Below are 22,685 nucleotides of genomic sequence, written 5' to 3'. Positions count from 1 at the left end.
ACACCAAGGTCTAAAATCTTCCTTTTAGTGTATGTCCTAAAATGGTAGAATGATGGACACTTATATTTATTACTAAACAATATTACATCCACAAAGAGACTAGGTTGTCACACCCTAATCTTGGCTACTCTAATATTGAAGTAGTAATGAATATAAGATCTTAAGAAAAGTATGCTTAATTTGGCAAATAAAGTAAGTAGTACAACTACTTCTTAGTTTATTTGTTAAGTGTTTGAGACAAGTAATTTTTCATGACTTGAAATCAGTTTTTAGGATCAATCTAAAAAGAACATTAAGAACTTCTCAAAGCACCAACTTGAATGATTAAAATTCAAATTTGGAATAAAAGAAAGAGTAGAAATACATAACCAACATTCAAATGAAATTGTTAGGAGCTTGAGCCATTCATCCAAGGATTAGATGCTTTTAGGTTCCAAATGAGATTACAAAATTGATTTTTGCATCTCATTTGCCTTCTCCTTTCCTCTTCAATTATATGAAAAACTACTCTAAAACTAGCCTAAAAACTACCTAAAATGAAAGAAAAATATGGAGGAAAGAATTTAGAAAGAATGTACATGTCTTAGAATTGATAATTTCATGCCTTTATATAGGCCAAGGTGTTGGGCGCTCAGCTGCCCTGTTTGGCAGCTAAGCTGTTGACCATTAACCCCTATGAAGAGCCATTTTGACCCCTACTTGACCCCTATGGTGGGCTAGGTTACATGTATGGTGACACCTCCTCCTTCTTGTCATAGCCTTACGTCATCCATGAGGTCATATTCTTGGCCTTCAAGCAAAGAACAAGTAGGATGTTCCATGAGTTGACCTAGCAATCATTTTTATGGTGGGCCAGGTGCCCAGCACACCTGGTGCCCTACTCAGCTGCCTGCTTGAGCAGCTTAGCTGACCTGGTCCCATGCTCAGCTACCTGCTTTAGCAGCTCAGCTGACCTAGTTCCACGCTCAGCTGTCTGCTTCAGCAGCTCAGCTGACTTGGTTCCACGCTCAGCTGTTTGCTTGAGCAGCTCAGCTGACCTGGTCCTAGCTGGGCGTGGACCTGGCTGTCCTGGCCTGGTGCTTAGCTAACCTGGTCTGGTGCTTAGCTGGCCTGGCCTAGTGCTTGCCTGACCTGGCCTGGTGCTTGGCTGACCTGGCCTGGTTCTTGGCTGACCTGACCTGGTGCTTGGTGCTTGAGTGGTCTGGCCTGACCTGATGCTTAGCTGACCTGGCCTGGTGCTTAGCTGACCTGGTCTAGTGTTTGCATGACCTGGCCTGGTGCTTGGCTGGACAGCTTTGTGCTTGATTTCTTAATGGTGAAGCAACTTTTTTTTTGTTTGGTTTGTTACTTGATTTTTGTTGGTTGTTTGACACTTTTGGGCTGTTTTCTTTGAGTTATGGTAAACATTTGATTTTTGAAAGTTGCTTGGCCTACCTTAACTTAGGTTTCTTCAAGACGAAGTAAGCTACCTTCCTTCAAGGCTAAGTAACTAAATTAAGCACATGGCATGTCATGCTTTAACTTGATTACTTTTTAGCAATTCATTTTGAGCTTTTGTCTTAAATTTTTGTCCATCTTTGAATTTATTCTTTAATATTCAACTTCCTACAAAACTCAGAGAAAACTTGGACAAGAATTAATAAAGAACTAATTCATTCAATCATGCAAAATTCACCTAAAAAGTGTTAATTTAAGTTGGTTTTCTACAATTTGCATAGGATAAGTGCCATAAAATGATGGTGAAAAGTATGATGGTGAAAAGTGTATACTTTTTGCACTTATCACATTTTAAGTGAACCTATTAAATATGAAGTCGCCAAAGTGACATCTATTCTGTGAATTGTTCATAATAAATGTCAAATGCTAGTATGTATATGTATCCATGCGAGTATTAATCGGCTCAAAAGAAGATTAATATTTGGTTGGATTATTTACACACATGTGATGATAAACATGTGATTATTATAAAGTTGCATATGTGAATGATAAATCAGTCCAAAGAAGAGTTTTATTTGACATGCATTATGATCAATGTTTGACCATTACAAACAAGAGTATCATTAGTGATCGATATGGAATATTAAGTCAATTGTATGTCTACATTTTATGTGAATAGTGATCGTCCCAAAGGAAGATTATTATTTGGCCCAAATTACAAACATAGTTGTAGCAATAAATATTTGATAATCATATGGTTTTCCATGTGAATAGTAAGTCGGCCCAAAGAAAGACTTACTGTTTGACAGGACTAATTATCAATACTTGATTACTAAATTGAGTGTACCACTTTCAAGTGAATAGTTTTGTCCAAAGATTGAATATTAATGTTGTGCTAGGTAACTCGTGATGTGCCCTTTTATCATTTGAATTTAAGTATTAAAGTTAAATGTGAGTTTTATTGCAAGAATGATTGCAATTTGTTTTCTTTTTTTACTAGTGTTGCAAATATTTTTGCTCAAATTTAGAACATCTCATTGTTGAATGGGACAAACTTTAAGGTCTGGAAGGAATTTTTAGAAATTATTCCCGGCTGTATTGATTTAGATCTGACACTTCAGGTGGAGAAATCCATTTCTACTCTGGAAATCCTCGATGAGGTTAAAATTGAGAAATTGGAACACTCTAACTGAATGTGTCTAATGATCATGAAATACTCTATTCTAGAAGCGTTTCGGTGCTCTATTTCTAAGGGCCATAGTGCTAGGAAGTTTCTTAAAGAAATAAAACCATACTTTGCTAAAAATAAAAAGGCGGAGACCAAGAGCATTTTGGCTAAACTCATCTCCATGAAGTATAAAGGAAAATGACTTATAAGGGAGTACCTTATGGAGATGTCTAATCTCGAATCAAAACTCAAGTCACTTAAGTTAGAGCTTGGTGATGACTTGCTTGAAAACTTGGTTTTGATCTTACTTCCTGCACACTTCGGACCATTCAAAGTGAGCTATAATACTCAGAAGGACAAATAGTCTCACAATGAGTTTATATCTTAGTGTGTGCAAGAGAAAGAGATACTAGAGAGAGATAAGACTGAAAGTGCTCATTTGACAATGACCTCTTAGAATAAGAAAAGAAAAAAACAATAAGGATGTTGTGAAAAAGCTATTTGTGGAATTGTTCTGCAATACACTATGCCACACAAATCTAGCATGAAGGGTGTTGTTGTGCGATTAAATCGAACTCTTAAGGATATGGTGAGAAGTATGATTAGTCATTCTTCCTTGCCAATGTCTCTTTGGGTGAGAGCTTTAAAGACCGAATTTTACATCCTTAATACCGTGCCAAGTAAAGCAGTTAACAAAACATCATATGAGATTTGGACCAATAAAAGACCAAGCTTAAAACACATGCACATTTGGTTTGTTGAGCTGAGGCGCGACCTTATAGGCCGCATGAAAAAAAATTGGACTCAATAATAGTTAGCTGCTACTATGTTGGCTATATTGAACGCTCTCGGGGTTATAATTTTTATGATCTCACTTCAAGACTTTTTTTAGACAAGAAATGCAAGATTTCTTGAGGAAGTTGATTTTGGGAAGGAAGAGAACATAAGGAATGTTGTCTTTGAGGAAGAACCTTCACTAATGGTGAACAAGTTCTTGTGCATATTACCATTCAAGGAACAACTTCGGTAATAGAAGATAATGTTCAGAATATTGTTGCTGACAATATTCTTGAACAAGACAGCAATGAGGTTCTCCCTCAATTACCTATAGAACAAATTCAACAACCTCAAGAAGTAGAAGTTCCATTAAGGAGATCCACTAGAGATAGGAGAAGTGCAATTTCTGATCATTATATTGTATTTCTTCAAGAACATGAAGATGGCATCGGGTTAACAGAAGATGATCCATTGAACTTCTGTCAAGCCTTGAAAATTTCTGACTCTCAAAAGTGGATTGATGCCATGAAGGATGAGATGAAGTCTATGCATGATAATGACATTTGGGATCTTGTTGAAATACTTGAAGGTGCGAAACCTATTGGTTGCAAATGCATATTTAAAACCAAGAGAGATTCGAAGGATAATATTGACAAATATAAAATTCGTCTAGTTGCTAAATGCTTCACTCAGAAAGAAGACATTGATTATCAAGAAACCTTCTCTCCAGTATCTTCGAAGGATTTTTTTAGAATAATATTGGCACTAGTAGCTTATTTTGATTTAGAGTTACATCAGATGAATGTTAAGATTGCGTTTCTAAATGGTGACATTAAAGAAACGATCTATATGGTGCAACCAGAAAACTTTGTGTCAGTTGGCTCAAAGTCAATGGTATGCAAATTAAAAAAATCCATTTATGGCCTTAAACAAGCTTCTCGTCAATGGAATAATAAGTTTCATCAAGTTATTACCTCGTATGGTTTTGAGGCAAATAAAGTTGATGATTGTGTGTACCATAGGTTCAGTGGGAGTAAGTTTATATTACTGGTATTATATGTCGATGATATACAGCTTGCGAATAGTGATATGAGACTATTGCATGAGACCAAGATATTTCTAACGAAGAATTTGGAAATGAAAAATCTTGGGAAAACCTCTTTTGTATTAGGTATTCAGATACTAAGAGATTGTTCTCAAGGTATCTTGAGGTTGTCAAAAGAAAGCTATATAGATAAAGTCCTAGATATATTGCTCTCAAGGTATTAGGTATCAGAGACAAGTTTAGTCTCGAATAGTGCCCCAAAAATGACCTTGAAAGATATGAGATGCAAAAGATTCCTTATGCATATGCAATAGGAAATCTAATGTATGCTCAAGTTTGCACACGTCCCAACATGGCGTTTGTCATGAGAGTTTTTGGGAAGATATTTGAGCAATCTTGTATTGCAACTAAGGGTGGAAACAGGCCAGGCCGCTTATCAGGGGCCTATTAAAAGGCCTATAAAGCCTAACAGGCCGGCCTATTTAGTAATATTATATAAGAATGTTGAAATTTAAACTATTTTAATATAAGCAATATTATTATATATGTGTAATATTAATATAAAAATGTATATAAAAATATAATTTAATTATTAGAATTAGATGAGCCTAACTAAAAATAAGCCTATAAGCCCATTAAAATGTAGACATGATAGCATATTTCGTAAGCATATAGTATAATAGGCCTTTAAACAGGGTAACAGGCCAGACCATGCTTTTAAACAGGCCAGGCCTAGGCTTTGAAATTTTTTTTAAACAGACTAACAGGCCAGGCCCAAGCTCCTATGTGCTATATAGGCTGGGCCTATTTAAGGCAAAGCCTGACCTGACCTGTTTCCACCCTTAATTGCAACACTAGAAGGTAGTCAAACATTTTATGCGTTACTTAAAGAGAAAAAAGGAATAAATGCTCACTTCTCGGGTGTTTGAGAATATAGAGATCAATGGGTACTCTAACTCCATTTTTTGGATGTCTAGACAAAAGACACTCCACCTCTAGATATATGTTTATCTTGGCTGAATGTGATATCTCTTGAAAGTCTGCTAAATGGACGCTCATAGCTCCTTCAACCATGATTGAGAAGTTCATGATTTGTTTTGAAACATCAGACCATGGTATATGGTTGCGGAAATTTTGTCATTAGCTTACGTGTGGCCAATAGTTTTAAAAGACCACCGAGAATTTATTGTGACACTACGTTCGCGGTTTTTTACTTCAACAATAATAAGAGTTCTAAAAAGCCAAATTTTATTGACATCAAGTTTCTGGTTGTTAAACAAAGTGTTCAAAATATACAAAGTTTCATAGAACATATAGGGACAAATTTTTTGCTAGCTAATCCACTGGCTAAGGGTTTGGTACCTAAAGTCTTTCATGAGCATATTACTCATATGAGTATTGCTCCTTAGGATACCTTAATTTAGTAGGAGTTTATATGTTTTATGATTTACTTTATATGTCATATATAGTTTTATACATAATAAAGTTGATGGTTTATTGTTCTATTTTGAACTTGTGTATTGTAACTATTGTGTTGCAATAAAAGACTTTGGATTGATCTCACTAAAGAATAAAGAAAGACCAGTTAGAAATAGACATGTTTGAGATCACATTGCCTGAAATTTTCATGTCACTCATCCATACTTAATCTATGTCATTAAGTATATTAATATGATGATCATTGTAACACCAAGTTTTTCCGAGCATGTTTAATTAAGTAATTAATTTTTAATGAATTAATTATAGAAATTAATCAGTAATGTTTTAGGCTAAACCTCAGCTGAGTTTTGGTCTTGTATTATAATATTATTGCTTGCCCTATTTTTTCAAGATTTTTGGAGAAAAAAAGTTTCTGATATGATTTCGGGTCATTTTATCGAGTTTTCGCCCAAGTTTTAAGTTCCATAACTCGGAATCGAATTATGATTTTTCTGTTGGCTTCGAAATATTATTTCTAGTCAAAATAGACACCAAATTTGTCCGTAACTCATCTCTAGGTATTTTTACCTCGAAATTCAAGTTTCGATGTTTTAGGCAAAAAACCTAAATCCGTAGATTGTACATTTCCGGGAAAAGTTACCCGGTAATACTCGGGCACGACTTCAATTTCAAAATCACGTCGCATCAATCAAGTCGGAGTAATAACCACATCATGGGTCAATGGCTTGTCAAACAAGCAAAGTCAAAGCTTCCATAATCCCCTAAATCACTGACCAAATCTCCTCACTCCACCACCATTAGACACTTAACCTAAGCTAGCCTAAAGCTAGATTGCCTCTCATTAATTTTCAGTTTTGAGAGAGGGTGAGGATCTCCCATAAATACCTCACCCCATCCTCTCATTTTTACACTACTTCTCCTAAAGAAAGTTAAGGTATCCTTTCTCTCTTTCTCTTCTCCATTTTTCTCCACATACACTATGAGAAAATCATGATCTTTTAGTATGTTATTCATGGAGTTGAGTTTATGTTTGTTTTCTTTAAAATTTTGTAAGTCATNTCCTAAAGAAAGTTAAGGTATTCTTTCTCTTTTTCTCTTCTCCATTTTTCTCCACATACACCATGAGAAAATCATGATCTCTTAGTATGTTATTCATGGAGTTGAATTTATGTTTGTTTTCTTTAAATATTTTGTAAGGCATGACTAAAGGGGATGGTAATGAAATCATATGAACCTTTGTGTAGTTTTTGAGTTATGTAAAACTTAAAAAACTTTCATTGTTCTTAGATGAAAAAACTATATTTTTGGACAAGGTTAGATGATTTTAGAAATATTGGAAATTATTTTTAGTATTTGAATATGTTTAAAGGTGATGATTTGAACATCAAATGAACCTTTATTGTGTTTAAGAAAAATTTATGTCTATTCTTGAAAGTTCAAAATGTTTATGATTTTTATTGAAAAGATTTCATTTTTAAAAGGTATTATGTGTAAAAGGTTGTTTAGCATATGTTATTCTTTGATTTCCAAGTTAAAGTAATGATTTGGGATAAAAGATGATTTAATAAATTCTTGACTTCATAAACTTAAAATGTTATGAAGTTTTGGATAGTAAAGTAATAAAAGTGTTAACTTTTGATTTATAGTTCATGACTATGAAATCAACACCTATTAGCTCTTGAGGTTATTCTAAAATTTGGAGGTGTTGAGATGATCATGAAATTAGTTGTGTTTTCTTTAGTAGCATACTTTAAATGAGGAGATTGACCTAAAAAATCTTGACTTTATAAACATAAAGTGTTATGAAATCTTAGATAGAAAAATGATTTAAAAGTATTGATCTTGGTTAAGTTAGCTTACTTTAAAGTGGTAAGATTGAATTAAAAAGTATTGATTTTTGTTTAATTTTGCTTACTTTAAAATGGTAAGTCTAGCTTAATAATCTTATTTAAAAAGGTTAATCTTAATAAAAATGTTTTACTTGCAAAATATAAGTTTTGTGAATAGTTATCATTACCGGAAAAATGTAATGAAGTGGAAATACATGTCTAGAAAAGTTTTGTCTAAGGAAAGACTTGATATTTAAGTGTGTCTTTACGACCCACCTCTTTCTTTTGGGAACTAACCTGGTGTATATCCACAGATTATGACATAATTCTGTTATAAGTTAGAAAATGTCATTGTGTTGTAAGACTTTCAATGATAAATGATGATTCAAGAAATACTTAACCTTGAATCGGATGGATGAAAGCGATCAAGTTCATTTTAGATTGGAAGTTTTATTTTCGCGTAAAATGTTATTTCGTAAGAATAATAATTATCAAAGTGACCCAAATAATGTTATTTTGATTTTGGCATGATGAAGAGTTCGAAAAGAGACCCGACGAATTAAGCTCACCTGGAAACGAGGAAACAATCTACACGACATACTCATGTGAAGGAGAAAACATCGTGACAAAGTGGTGTCCGAATATGCTTCAGGACCTCCAAACTCCCTCACAAGTTTAGAGTTGTCTTGGGTATTAAGAAAGCTTGTACTTAATCAATTGTCTATTTTGTTTGGATTAAGTACAAAAATATTTCTTATGCCGAATTATGTAAGGTTATGTTTATGTATGAAGATGCCATGATTATTATTGTTTAATATTGCTCGAATAACTGTTCTAAGAATTATATGTATGAGAATATTGTTAAATTCAAGGCTTAAAAACATGTGTTATAAATGAGAAAACTTTTCATTGAGAAAATAAATTTAACTAAGTTTCAGGTTTTTCTCGCTTGAGCGAGAAGTGTATAGAGAAAACGAATTTTCTCTCTTGGGGCGAGACAACTCTCTCGTGAGTTGAAATATGCACAAAGAAAACTGGTTGTGAGGAAACAATCTACACGACATACTCATGTGAAGGAGAAAACATCGTGACAAAGTGGTGTCCGAATATGCTTCAGGACCTCCAAACTCCCTCACAAGTTTAGAGTTGTCTTGGGTATTAAGAAAGCTTGTACTTAATCAATTGCCTGTTTGTTTGGATTAAGTACAAAAATATTTCTTATGCCGAATTATGTAAGGTTATGTTTATGTATGAAGATGCCATGATTATTATTGTTTAATATTGCTCGAATAACTGTTCTAAGAATTATATGTATGAGATAATTGTTAAATTAAAGACTTAAAAACATGTGTTATAACTGAGAAAAATTTTCATTGAGAAAAGAAATTTAACTAAGTTTCAGGCTTTTCTCGCTTAAGCGAGACAGCTCTCGCTTGAGCAAGAAGTGTCCAGAGAAAACGGTTTTTCTCGCTTGAGCGAGACAGCTCTCGCCTGAGCTGAAATATGCACAAAGAAAACTAGTTGTTTTCTTGCTTAAAGGAGACAACTCTCGCTTGAGCCACAGGTGCCTTATAAAAATGGTGATTCCCTCGCTTGAGCAAGACAGCTCTCGCTTGAGCGAGAGGGCTCCATACAGACAAGACTTCATAAGTCGTATGAACGATAACTCTCACATGTGCGAGAGTCTAATGACATTTTTTCCTTCAAGAATTCATTCACTTCCAATCCTATTCAATAAAACCTAAAACCTAAAACACCTTTATTGGAGATAATGTTCTTTCTATAAGTAAATGTTGTAAAGATGAATAATTATATCAAATTCTTGGAAATGACACAAAGCAGAGTTGCCATATCTAAAGTGATGTATGTAAATAATTGCATGGTTAAGGACGAGACACACAAGTGTTATATTATGTCCATGCAGTGAGATCGTGTGATCGTAAGAGGCTTGGCTTGAGAGTCGTCCAGTGTGATTCAGCAATGGTTCGTAGTGGTGCTGAGGTTTATTCTTTATGGTTTAAATGTTAAGATCGGGTCCCACTAGAAGCATTCCTGATGGTAGATGTCTTAGGATGGGCATATCGTTATAAAAGATGGATTAAAACATTTAATTTGTTAACTTCGGTTAGTGTGCATATTCATTGTGAATAATGAAGTAGTGGAGAGGAAATTTACGGGAGACGAACAAGCCCTGAGATGTTGAGAGCGATGGCGATGGTGGTGATTCGCAGCAAAGTCTTGAAGGAGAGTCTAAGTGAGACGAATCCCGTGTATTCCTGGATGAGGTATTTTGTTGGATCAGACAGTGCTCACAATGCAAACTATACGATCTCCGACAATCCCTCTTTGCAATCAGGATCGATGAGAGGGATGCCCATAAAGTGTTTGATACGACACCGTCCTGAAATGGACAGTTCCGTTGGAATAGATCGATCATATATATATCCTTGCGAGGAATAAGTTTTGGTGCGTTCAAATCAGCTTGTTATGGGACCTGTACTCTCGGTTATTTCCCAATAGTTATTTGGAGGATAATAGTGTAAGGATGGAGGACATATGCATAGCATGCATACATGGTATTTATCGATATTGATTCTAAAATCATAAGTTTTATACTTCATTCATCATTAATACATATGTGTATGATCATATGATATATCTGTACTTGTTCTTTATCTTGGGGTGATATTCTGTGTAATTCCACGATGTCAATGATAAGTTTCTCATTAGATGTTTTACTCCCTCTCTTTCTTTCTAGTGTACTCGTATACATCCATGTTTAGATGGACATATCGGCGATGATCAGGGGCTACCGCTTTACCATGTCCCAGGAGGGGGCATGGAGCGTTGAAGGAAACAGATACACCTACACTGGTCCCTGCGACCTGGAATTGGATCTCGTATGTGATGGCTCTATGTTGCATCTCTCGGCACATTACACAGTTCGGGAAGCATCATTCATCCTACTAGAGCAAAGGTCCGTACCTGCTGGTTCATCCACACCAGCTGAGGCACGAGGCAGATCGGAGGTTATCAGGACCTGGCCCCAACCGGGATTCTCATCTACTGACTCAACACCAAGAGGGACGGAAGGAGCAGGCATGGCTACTTCATCGGGGCCTAGGGGGTACACTCTGAACCCTTCGATGGATTGGGCAGCAGATGAGGTGGTGGAGGACGAGGATAATGGTTGTGTAGAGTTAATTTGCACAGAGGATTCAGTGGAGGTTACAGAGATCTCTTCAGACTCAGAGATCGAGGAAGACCCGAGTGAGGTTTCTAGTGCACCACTAGTCTAGGAGTTCCTTTCTTTCTTTTGATAGGGAACCTGTGTAGGGTCCTTTTGTAATGTCAACGCCCCCAACATTATTTTATTTGTATTTGTATTTGTAGTCTGTGTTAGGGGCGAAGAATAGACTCTGCCTTGTATTTTGTAAACCATGATGTACGTATTACAAATTCAAGAATTGATTAATGAGAAGTATTCAGAAAAGAATTGTGTTTCGTTCAATTACAGTTTAAGTATTAAGAAATTATTTCCGCAAAAGTTTGAAATTGTGACGTCTTGAAAGAGAATAGAAAAAATGATTTGTATGTTATATGTTACATAAAAGAAAAAAAAATTGTTACCAATTTTTCCAAGAGATTAAATATAGTAATTATGAAATGGTTTTTTGGGCGTTACAATCACTATGGTCGAGTCACGTTTGAATGTGATAAAGGTCGCGGTGGCTCTATAGTTGATGTATGAGATGAATCAGATTGTATTAAGGAGAAGTCTAAATATAAATAGCATACGAATGCGCGCCTAAAAAATATGTGATATAATTGTTCTAGGAAAAATATGAAGCTCAAATGGGAGATCGTTAGAAATTCATAATTTTTAATTAAGGTGGACATCATATGTTTAATACAATTATATTGACGATTTATTTCAGGGTTACAAAACAAGTGATCTAATTAATGATAACCTAAATGACTTCTGAAACTCATAACTGATATAAGCTTAATGAGTGGATACCAAAACGGTTGACCTATAGGGGATCATGTGAACCCTATAAGTTAACACATAAGGAACGATTATGGTCCCCAAGATACCAAATCACAAATAATTTTCACCTCTCTACATCAGAGAGAAAACGGAGGTCCTAAAAAGAAGGATTTGGTTGAGGAAGACCATCATACCCAAATTCTCTCAAACATCATACCAAAACACTCTCAAAAGGTATATCAAATAAGTAGATCAGAGAACATGAATTCATGTATGACTTTGTATCCTTATTTTATATTATATGTGAGAATCATTATATTCAAGATCCTATGATTGATATTTCACCGATCAACAAAAATATCTAATATTTTCTTCTCCTTATTATTTACTATACTTGCACCATGAAGTTAATGACCAAAGTTTCTATTTGCAATAGCTAAAATGTGGGGTCCTGGGGTCCTGGTGCTGAGCAAGGAGGTATTCTTCAAACATCATCCTGTAAGCTTGATCTAAAAGAACCTTACTATAGAATGTCTCAACCTCAAGCTTATGCAATAGCCCAAGATCAGCAGCAACCACAGCCACTCCTACAAACACAGGTATTGAATTTTGTCATATCATTTGTCTCTCTATGGTCATTTTGTGAGTTGATATTCGATCGGAATTTTTGGGATAAATGTCCTTTTCTTTTTCGGTATATATGCACAGTTTAGAGATCAAATTTCAGAAGCGTAGTTACATAGATCAAGGTATTTGTTCCGGTGCGGTTCGCCACTTTTTCTTTTATAAGGAATCCGATATTTAGTGTGCAGTAGCTGAACCCTGTATACGATATTTTCAATTTAGAGAGAATTAACGAAAGTTGGGATGAGAAAGTAGGCATTGAGGCAATGATACAGGTGCTGCCTTCTGAGCTCTCCTATTCAAATCCTGGAAGCACAACTTTTTCCACTTGCAGGTGGTAGCCTTGTGCAGTTGGTCACCATTTTCAGAGAATGGTTAATGAATGGTTCACCAAAGACGAACTGGATTAATAGTAACTCCTGATATTGATTAGTTTCTTTTCCCTACTTGGAATTTTCGAGTAGAGCATGTTAAATTACATTCCACCTATAAAAAAAATTAAGTTAAGAGGTCCTGGATGCTCCCATTGCTGGCCCTCTGGGCAGCTAGTTAATATATACATTCCTAAGTACAATGTTCTTTCCAATTGCCTTTATTGTTATTTTTTATTTATTATAAAGAAATAGCATTGACAGTGACAATCACCGTCTTGGACAGGATATACACATCCAATCGCAGGACTTGAATGAATCCGAAATAATGCAACAACCTTCACCGAATTCATCTGCTCATATTAATTCACTGATGCAGAATATTTAACTCACTAATCTCGGCTTCTGCTTGTAACATGAAATTTTCATGCAGAGAAGAAGATAGGGTGGTGAAGATGAAGAGAAGATTTTATTTCTCAAAAACTTTATAAAAACATTTCTTATTAAAAAATTCTATTTTATTTTATTACAAATTTTATAATAAAAAATTTAGAAAATAATTTTTTATTAACAATTTTTTTATTCGAAAATTTATTTTTTATTTAAATATATTATTTTTATAAAACAAGTTTTTTTATGAGGGAAAACTTTTGTCTGATGATATGACAACTTGTAAACGTAAGTTTATCCGGCACATCAATGCTTAAGGTGCCACATGAGCAAATCTGTTATAATTAGTAGAGTTGAGATGATAAAATGTCTCATGTGACTCGACGTTGAATATGTTGGGAGAAAAATGTCACCTAAATTTTTTAGGAACTAGATTGGTAATAAGTAAAAAAAAAGAAGATGAAACATTATTATTGTAAAACTACACTTTTCAAGAGTGCATGTGCATGTTCATGTTAATATTATTGTTGTAAGACTTAACTTTTTAATGGGCATATATAGTTTTTTTAAGCGGACTTTCTGAACTTTCTATGCTTCAGCCTTCAAATATGTACTTAGGTTGAAAATTCAGATTACAAAAATCACTATATCCAGCTTTCTACTCTCCACATTAATACTAGGCATTAAATTAAAGCAACAACAATTTTCATAGTGAGTGTTTGGCATAGCTACGTATATAAGATTTCAATAATTGATTATAGCTATTACCAGTAGTAAAGATAGACAATGAGATCGCTCTCTTTAAGACGTATTGTGGTACTATTTAAAATGTGTAAGCAGATTATCAAACGTATTATTCACAGTATAAAACAACCTAATTCTATGTTTCTTATTCATATTGTACTGAAACACTCACAATATAAATATCAATGTTAATTATATAATTATCTATAATATGACTACTAGTGTCAATTCTTAAATTGCCCACAATATTATTATGAATGCCAATTTTTGATTTTTCCCAAATAATGGTTACCCAGGCCAAATTTGAATTTCCCAAATAATGGTACGCGTCAATTCTCATACCAGGAAAGAAAGAGGAAGAAGGGAGCCTGAAATGTTTCAGCAGAAAGAAAAGAAAAATTGAAGAAATGTGTTTCAATTTATGTACTTTTTCTAAATAAGAGACACCTCTATTTATAGGTGAAGAGCTCCAACAGCCACATCGATCCAATGATCCAGAAAAAATATCTCATCTAAAACGACATTGATCTTATGACCAAGATGAAGGCAAAGGCCATATTGAGGCGAAGATAGAGGGAGTGATGATGCATGTGGAGGGTTTTGGTTAATTGTATCCTCATCCACCACAAAACACTTGTACCCCTTGGGATACAACCTAAGAATGCAATTAATGCTTATAAATATTTTTTGAAGTGTATCCACTGGGTCAGACTTCTCCTTATTACTGAAGAAGACAATTATAGTAAGTTAAAAGAATAAAAATGTCTTTATCTTATAATTTTTCTATATATTTCTACCCAACTGTCTTCTCCAATAATGAAGAGGAGTCTGACTTATTTCTACCTTGAACTTAGGATTTTTTCATTACACATCAAAAGTTTAAATTTGTGACATATTCACCCGACATCAATCTAAGTGTGGATGCACACCTCCAACATCTATTCCCAACCTAGGCATATAAAGTCAAATTATATAAAGGGTGAACCTTGTGTGTCCCATTTGGGAACATAATCAACCATTATAAGATATTAAAACACCTGCAACCATAAAACTAAACCTTTATCTAAAACATCATTTAACTACTCTCCAAGTTTTAGTTTTTAATCATTCTTTAAAGCTCCTTAATTTTTACCACCTTAGTTCTCATAAGGAAATCAATATTGAAATTTCAGGTAGACAGAATGCAGGATCATACTTGATTAACCCCATAATGTATCATGCAAGTTCAAATGACATTTTACAGCATTAAAAACCATTTTATTTATAATCACCACTCAGACAATTAAATATTACACAAAAGTATACACAAGATGAAGATTTATAGCTAACAGCCTAATACCTTTCCTAATCACCCGTACCGCAATTAGCGTCAAGCTCGCTAGCTCCTTCCAGCCACTCCTCTAGTTTAGCTTTGAAATAATCATAATTTTCTGAAAGTGACAATAACTTAATTCCATTATCTTCAGACACTGACAATAACATATTGCTAATATCACTAATATCAGTCTGTTCATGTTGAGATTCATCCTCTACCTGGCTTGATACGGGCAACTCATCAATTTTGGTACCCTGTAAAGACGACGAAGTGCTCGTAGATGTGACTGATGATGGCAAATTATGGTAAATTTTTTTGCTTCTTACCCTTGGAATTTATTGATTCCCTAACATCAGGTTGTGGCCAGTTCAGACTGGCAGCCTCTTGTTTTGCTAACTTTAAAACACTTGAAAAATAGTTCCTCCTTTTTTCATTGCCCTCTTGCATGCTTGTAAAACTATAAAGCACGGATACGGATACATATGTCCGATATGATGTATTCCATACATCAACACACATTTTTTCCTAAAATATAGGATATATACGTTCAAGAATATGTGTATAAAATAATAAAAAACACATAAAATATGATAAAATTATAAGTGTAAATCAAAATGTCTAAAGTAAAAAATATAATAGAAATTGAAAATCATTGTCATCCAAAATTCCAAGTACCAAAGCTAGAAAGTATAGTACAATAATTCATAAAATTGCTTATTGTCTAGCCCTAGAAATAGAAATAGTACCAATTTCATCTCCTCCTTCACGCCGATGTTGTGGATCGGAGAGTCAATATGATGGACTGACTATCGGATGGTCAATGCTATGTGACGGTATGTTGGTAAGAGTCTTTGTGACTTTTAAATAAGTTGGTGTTTATTGAAAATGAATCTATCTTATCCTATTTTATTGAAAACGAATCTATATTATCCTATGTGTTATTGAAAACAAATCTGATACGTGTCTTGATATTTATTTATTTTATTTTATTTTTTATTTTTTAGATACTCCACGGATATGTATGCTTCGTGAATCTGAACGTATTCGTGTCAGACACTGAGACGCAAAGGTGTTCGACGAATCCGTACTTCAGAAGGGTAAAATTTAGTATTGCACCAAAAACTAGCTCTTTCTGTTTGAGAACTTGATGCCAGATGATGATGGATTAACCAGCTTTTTGGTTGTTTTGTTGTCATAGTTACCAAAGATTTTTTAATCTCCGATCATCTTGTCAGCTATGGGAAATCCACACTTTTTCATCGATCTAACCATTGTGATAGGCTGTTTGAAATTGTTTCGTGAGACTTCGAAACAACATTTTTCTTAACTTTGATCACATTGGGCACCACAGTTTGAGGATGATGCTGAATAAAGAAAAGTCAGACAGATGGTTCATTAGCCACATATTGAGCATATTTTCCCTACATTCACTTATCTCCAGAAAACCATCGACAGTGGAGAAGCCATGCATCTTCCTAAAGGAAAATTATAATTTATGGTTGAAGTTGTCCAAGAAAGAAACAATTTTATAACTATGAGAAAACAAAATAGAGTAACAAGTCCAAACAACATTTGCAGATGTATTAGGAGAATTTATACAAGCACTAGATTGATACATTTCATTCTTAGCATATGTCCTAAATCCTAATTTGTGTTGAATCAGATTATCAGCTTCTATAAAAAGGATAACATCTATACATAAGTCAATGTAAATTCTGAAACACATGTCGGCTAACTCTAATTTCTATATGTTGCATCTGACACCATATGTGTAGTTGTTAAGCAAAGGTAGACCCTCAAGCATCATACAAAGCCAAAGGCTGAAGATTGATTCTGATAAACGATACTTAATGGTAGTGACAATCACAGTACTCCAAGGAGATTATATCCTCATCCAAAGGGCAAGGGGATACACTAACAAGGAACTAAAAAATATATTTATTTTGCATCTCAACTTTTCAACTGTGGTAGGAATGGAATTTTGAAGCAAAAAGATTCCACATTTTGGTGGAATGAATCAAAAATAGGATCTCAGATGGTAAGCTTCACATATGTTGGACATTTTTTACCACAAGATTTTAATTCAAACATTGAAATCCATATATGGGTGGATTCATTAAAACTCTATCACTCACTAGTGATATTGAATTGAAAAGTTGAAATAAAAATCATGTACACTTCAATCCACCTATTTAAACCTAATTAAATGTGACATAAAGTTTTATTGAATATCACTCTTCTCCCTAATTCTGAGTTGCAGAATCTAGAGGGGAGGTGAAAAAGAAAGAATGCAGAGAGTTAGTTTTATCATCCCCATGAAATTTGAAAGTCTTGGCTCTCCCTTATTATGTGCTGGGGATTCCAGTTTTGGAGGGAAGTAATGGAAAATGAAAACTTTAGAGTTATCTCATGTATTTCATAACTCTTGAGTCTTTCTCTTTCCTTTATTAACCTCCAAAAACTAACTATGAGACATACCATTTTAAGAGTTTGGTTACAATTCACTACCTTATTCATATAAAATTACAAATTGTGATAATCATTTGAAATCAAGGTGACCCTTTATTCTTGTTAAATTCTTAAATCAACCAAATGACTACCAAGAGGTCGTTTGATTTCATACCCTCTATGTTAACTATCAATATAATACATCGAAAAGTTATTAGAAAATAATAAGTCATTTGTAAACAGGGGAGAATGAGAATCTACCCAGCAGTGAAGATAAAATCTTTCTTTTCTGTGTAGCTGTTGTCCTTCACTTTTTCTTGGCCTCCACTAGTTTTGTGTCTACCTAACCCAAGTACCCCAACATTTCCTCCAGAATTCTGACATGTTCCCTTCTAATAAATCAAATCATTTTTTTTGGGGGAAAAGTAGATAAAACCTCTTTAAACATATGGTTGAACTATTTTTCCTTTTTCTACTTATCTCTTAAACCTTATAGTGAAATTGGTTAGAGAGTAAATTATACACACCCTTGGGTTTTAGCGAAATTACACAAATTTTTCCTTACTTTTCTACACCTACATAAACCCCTTGATTTATATACTTTCATTACACTAACCACCCTACACGAGAAATAAGTGTAATATTTTAAACAAAATATGATATATTGTGTAGACAAATCCAAATACTATACGACTCAATACATCTATATTATTTTTTGTTCATTACGATATAGTATAAGAGCGATATAATTATATATTTTCTTAATCAATTTGCATTTTGACAACAATTTCTTCGGACTATCAACTTTGGTTATCATGCATTGTTGCACCAATGAACCTATTACTTTTGTTGTGGATATCATGATGGTAGTCTTGCTTTCTGATCTATTACTAATTTAGCACTATTTTAATGAATAAATAAATTTTAAGAAGTAATTAGGAAGAAAATTAGTTTATACTACTTACTTATAAAATGAGTAAAGTTTAAGAAGTTTTTATACATTTTGCCTTTATTTTTTATATTTTCACGCAACTCACAAAGTCAATCCAAATATTAGGGAAAATTACTTGAAATTGTCAAACCTTCACTTTGAAAGTCATAATTGTCCTTCAAGCCTCTCAACCTTAGCCTCCAATCTTGATATGTTATATAATAGTCTATAACATCCAAAGAAGAAACAATATTAGTCGTCAAATACTAATGTTATCTATTCCATTTATGTTTTTTATGTAGGAATTATGTATGCCTTTATTCATGATAAGACTCTCTAAATTCAAAACATGTTGTCTCTACCGAAGCAAGGCGCATATGCAATTGCAAGTTCGCGCAATTGAAACCTAACCAATACACAAATACATGTTCAAGAAAAGCAATAAACGTGAATTGAAGATCAATTCTCATAGGGCCTTTGCAAAGAGATCAAAAGAAGCTGCAAACGCGAATGTCACAATAGTTATAGTTAACTAAATAATAGATTGAAGATTGTACTATAGCTAGAGTTAACTAACACGATTGTGGGGGCAAAATGAAAAGATGACTAGAAAAAAAAATTAGAAAGCCAGAGAAATGAGAAGGAATGATGTATATAGAGAATGTTGGAAACTACCTTAAAATCATGTCTCCCTATATAGGTGGGAGATTTTTGATACACACCTTCTATCTCCGTATTTTCATATCTAAGTTCTTATTTAAGGAATTTCCAAATTTGAAATTAAACCCAATAAAAATGACATTATCACAAAATGTATACTTTAATGTTATGGTTGACATTATCACAAAATGAAATTATCCCATGATAATGATAACTAAGTAAAATGTTAATTGTCCTTAAAACTCTTTTCAATTCGGGAAATTGTTTAGTTGATAGGCTGGAATGGATCTTAAGTTGTGAGAAATGATGGAGTAGATATCCTTCCATATCAAATGCTTCTCAAAGACCCGAATATAATCAACTAACATATAGTGAACGAAGAGAAATGAATGCTTTTTCTCTCTCAGTCTTCCTCTCTCATTTTCCATATCCATAAAAGAATATGTACTAAATTATAAATTTTATTATGGAAACCATGTGTAAATGAATCTTAAGAATTCATAGCTTTCACATAATAAGAATGATTATAAGTTACCACTATCCATGGCGACGCGAACCTCCTTTATATGTTGTGTTGTTCTTCTTCAATAGAGAAACTCTTCTATCTTTTTCCCTTCCTTTCTATGCTCTTACTTTATTGATGGTTGATAGAGACAAAATTTATGGGCAAAGATAGGGTCAATGTTTAAAGTCTTTTTCTGATTAGTATAATACTTCCATTAAGCATTATATATAGACTCTTTCCTCAAAGCCTTACCATTTCATTCATAACTCTATATTCAAGAGTTACATCATTCAAAACAAAACAATATATTCATTCATGTAACATGGGGCATTTCTTACATTCTCACACTTGGCTCATGTGACAATACAATTCATGATATGATATATATCAAACATAGTGCGCACAATCAGAATATGTTTTCCATATTCATTACATTACAAGTCATAATTAAGAACAAGAACAAATAAGAGTCATGGTGGTTGTACATCATTTATCAGATATAGTCTCTTATATGTACTATTATATTAGTCTTATTCATAGCATGACACATTAAATGGGAATCACATAATAATATCATTTAGAAAGAAAATTTTATTTTCTACGTTATCATTCTCACATGTGTACATAAGTGAGAAAATAAAATATTAATCAAAAACTTAAATATTAATGAGCTTGGAGTGTCAAACATTGACTTTATTAATAACATAATGTTCAATATTCATTAGCAGACATAATGCCCATAATTTTAACATTATCAGATTTTTTTTGGGCGGCAACCCTTTCTTGAAAGGGTCTGCAATCATAAATTTATTGACAAAGTATTTCAACTCCGTAAGTTTAGCACCTTTGAAATACTTGTCATTTTTAGAAAAGAAGATCGCTACAGAATCATCTACAATAAATTTTCAGTGGTTTCGCAATACGGTCGACTAACCCAAGTCCTGAAATAAAGTTTTGTAGCCACTCAACATGAACTATGGCCTCAAAGTATGCCACAAACTCAACTTCCATATTGGATGCAGCAATGACAATCTGCCTCATACTCTTCCATGATGTAGTTCCTCCAGTTAATAAACATATATAACTGACTGTCTATGCATCTCACACATGTTAAATTTGAATATCCAATCACTTCAAGATGATTCGACATCCTATAAATAAGCATGCGATCATTTGTACTTGTAAATATCCCAGACCTTTCTTTGCAGCTTTCTAATGTTATATACCAGGATTACTCTGATACCCTTCTAACATTAAAACTGCAAAACTAATATCTGGTCACGTATAAGTCTAAGCATATAATAAACTCCCAACTATATATGCATAAGGAATTTCTTTCACTTGCTTTCATTCCAAATCATTCTTTGGATATTGTATGATAAAAAACTTGTCTCCTTTCTTAATTGGAACGAGAGATGCTGAATATTTATCCATTCTAAACCTCTCTAAAATTTTGTTAATATATGTTTTCTGAGACGAGCCTATAATTCCTTGTGATCTATCACGAAATATTGCTATTCCAATCACATAGCTTACCTCACCCATATCTTCCATTTCAAAATTTTAGAGAAAAACATCCCAGTTTCACTTAAAAGACCAAGATTATTAGTTGCAAGCAAGATGTCATCAACATATAGAACCAAGAAGATAAACTTATTCCCACTGATCTTTAGGTATATAATATTATCATTAAACTTAAGATCCACTGCCACAAAGCTTGTTTAAGTCCATATATTGAATCCTTAAGTTTACAAACCATGTGTTCTTTTCCTTTCTCTTTGAATCACATTGGTTGATCCATATAGACCTTTTTCGTAAAATCCTCATTTAGAAAGCAATTTTCACATCCATTTGGTGAAACTCCAAATCATAATGAGCCACCAATGCCATGAAAATATTAACTAAGTCTTTCTTAGAGAATGTTGACAATGTCTCTTTATAGTTAATGTCATATTTCTGAGTATATCTTTTTGCTACAAGTCTGGCCTTATGACATTCTAAGGTACCATAAGAATCACGTTTGGTTTTGAAAACTCACTTACAACCAACTATTTTGTAATCTTTTGGTAACTCGACAAGGCTCGAACCTCTTTTTGTTTCATAGATTTTAACTTATCTTTCATGACATTTAACCATTTATCGGCATTATCACTATCCATGGCTTGTGAAAATGCAAATCGGTTATTCTAAATTCATATGTCACATTCCGACTAATGTAGGTACACCACATAATCATCAGGAATAACAAATCATATTTCTCTTTGAGATCTTATTAATGCTATCTCTTATGGTTCTTCTACTATAGGTTCATCAACTTCATTTTTAGTAATGAGATTATTCTATTATTCTCTGTCATTATTAATCAGTTCAATAACTTCAGGAACAACATTGTTAGGGACACAAGTAAATGGAACTTGTACCCTCATTTCTTGAATTTCCACTTTACATGTGTCTCACTCCACTAAACTTATCATTATCAATAAATCTAGCATTCTCAGTTTCAACAATTCCTGTAGTATGGTTTGGACAATAAAATCTACACCCCTTTGATTTTTTGGGATAACCAATAAAATAACTATTGATAGTTCTTGCATCTAGTTTCTATTCTTGTGGATTATAAAATCTAATTTCCGTCGGACATCCCCAAACATGCAGGTGCCTTAAACTAGGTTTCCTTCCGGTCCACAATTCAAAAGAAGTCTTTAGAACTGCCTTACTAGGAACACTATTTAATAAATACATGGTGGTCTTTAAAGTATAAGTCCACAATAAAATGGGTAAAAATGAATTACTCAACATACTCCTAACCATATTCAACAATGTTCTATTATGCCTTTCTGATATTCCATTTTGTTGTGGTGTACTTGTCATTGTGTATTGTGCACATATGCCACGACTTTCAAAGAATTTAGAAAATGGACTTGGATGTTGTCCATTATCATCATATCTTCTATAATATTCACCACCTCGATCAGACCTGATAATTTTCACCTTTTTATCTAATTGTCTT

The 22,685-nt window shown here is 33.6% G+C and overlaps 2 pseudogenes; one reads left to right on the top strand and one right to left on the bottom strand.

Moving 5' to 3' along the window:
- Positions 1 to 13,118, top strand: part of LOC109326591 — a 23,155-nt pseudogene extending 10,037 nt beyond the window's left edge.
- On the bottom strand, positions 15,112 to 16,602 carry LOC109326584 (annotated as a pseudogene).

This window comes from Lupinus angustifolius, chromosome LG02 (genome assembly GCF_001865875.1).
Source record: "Lupinus angustifolius cultivar Tanjil chromosome LG02, LupAngTanjil_v1.0, whole genome shotgun sequence".
Lineage (NCBI taxonomy): Eukaryota > Viridiplantae > Streptophyta > Magnoliopsida > Fabales > Fabaceae > Lupinus > Lupinus angustifolius.
This window is presented reverse-complemented; position numbering and strand designations above follow the sequence as displayed.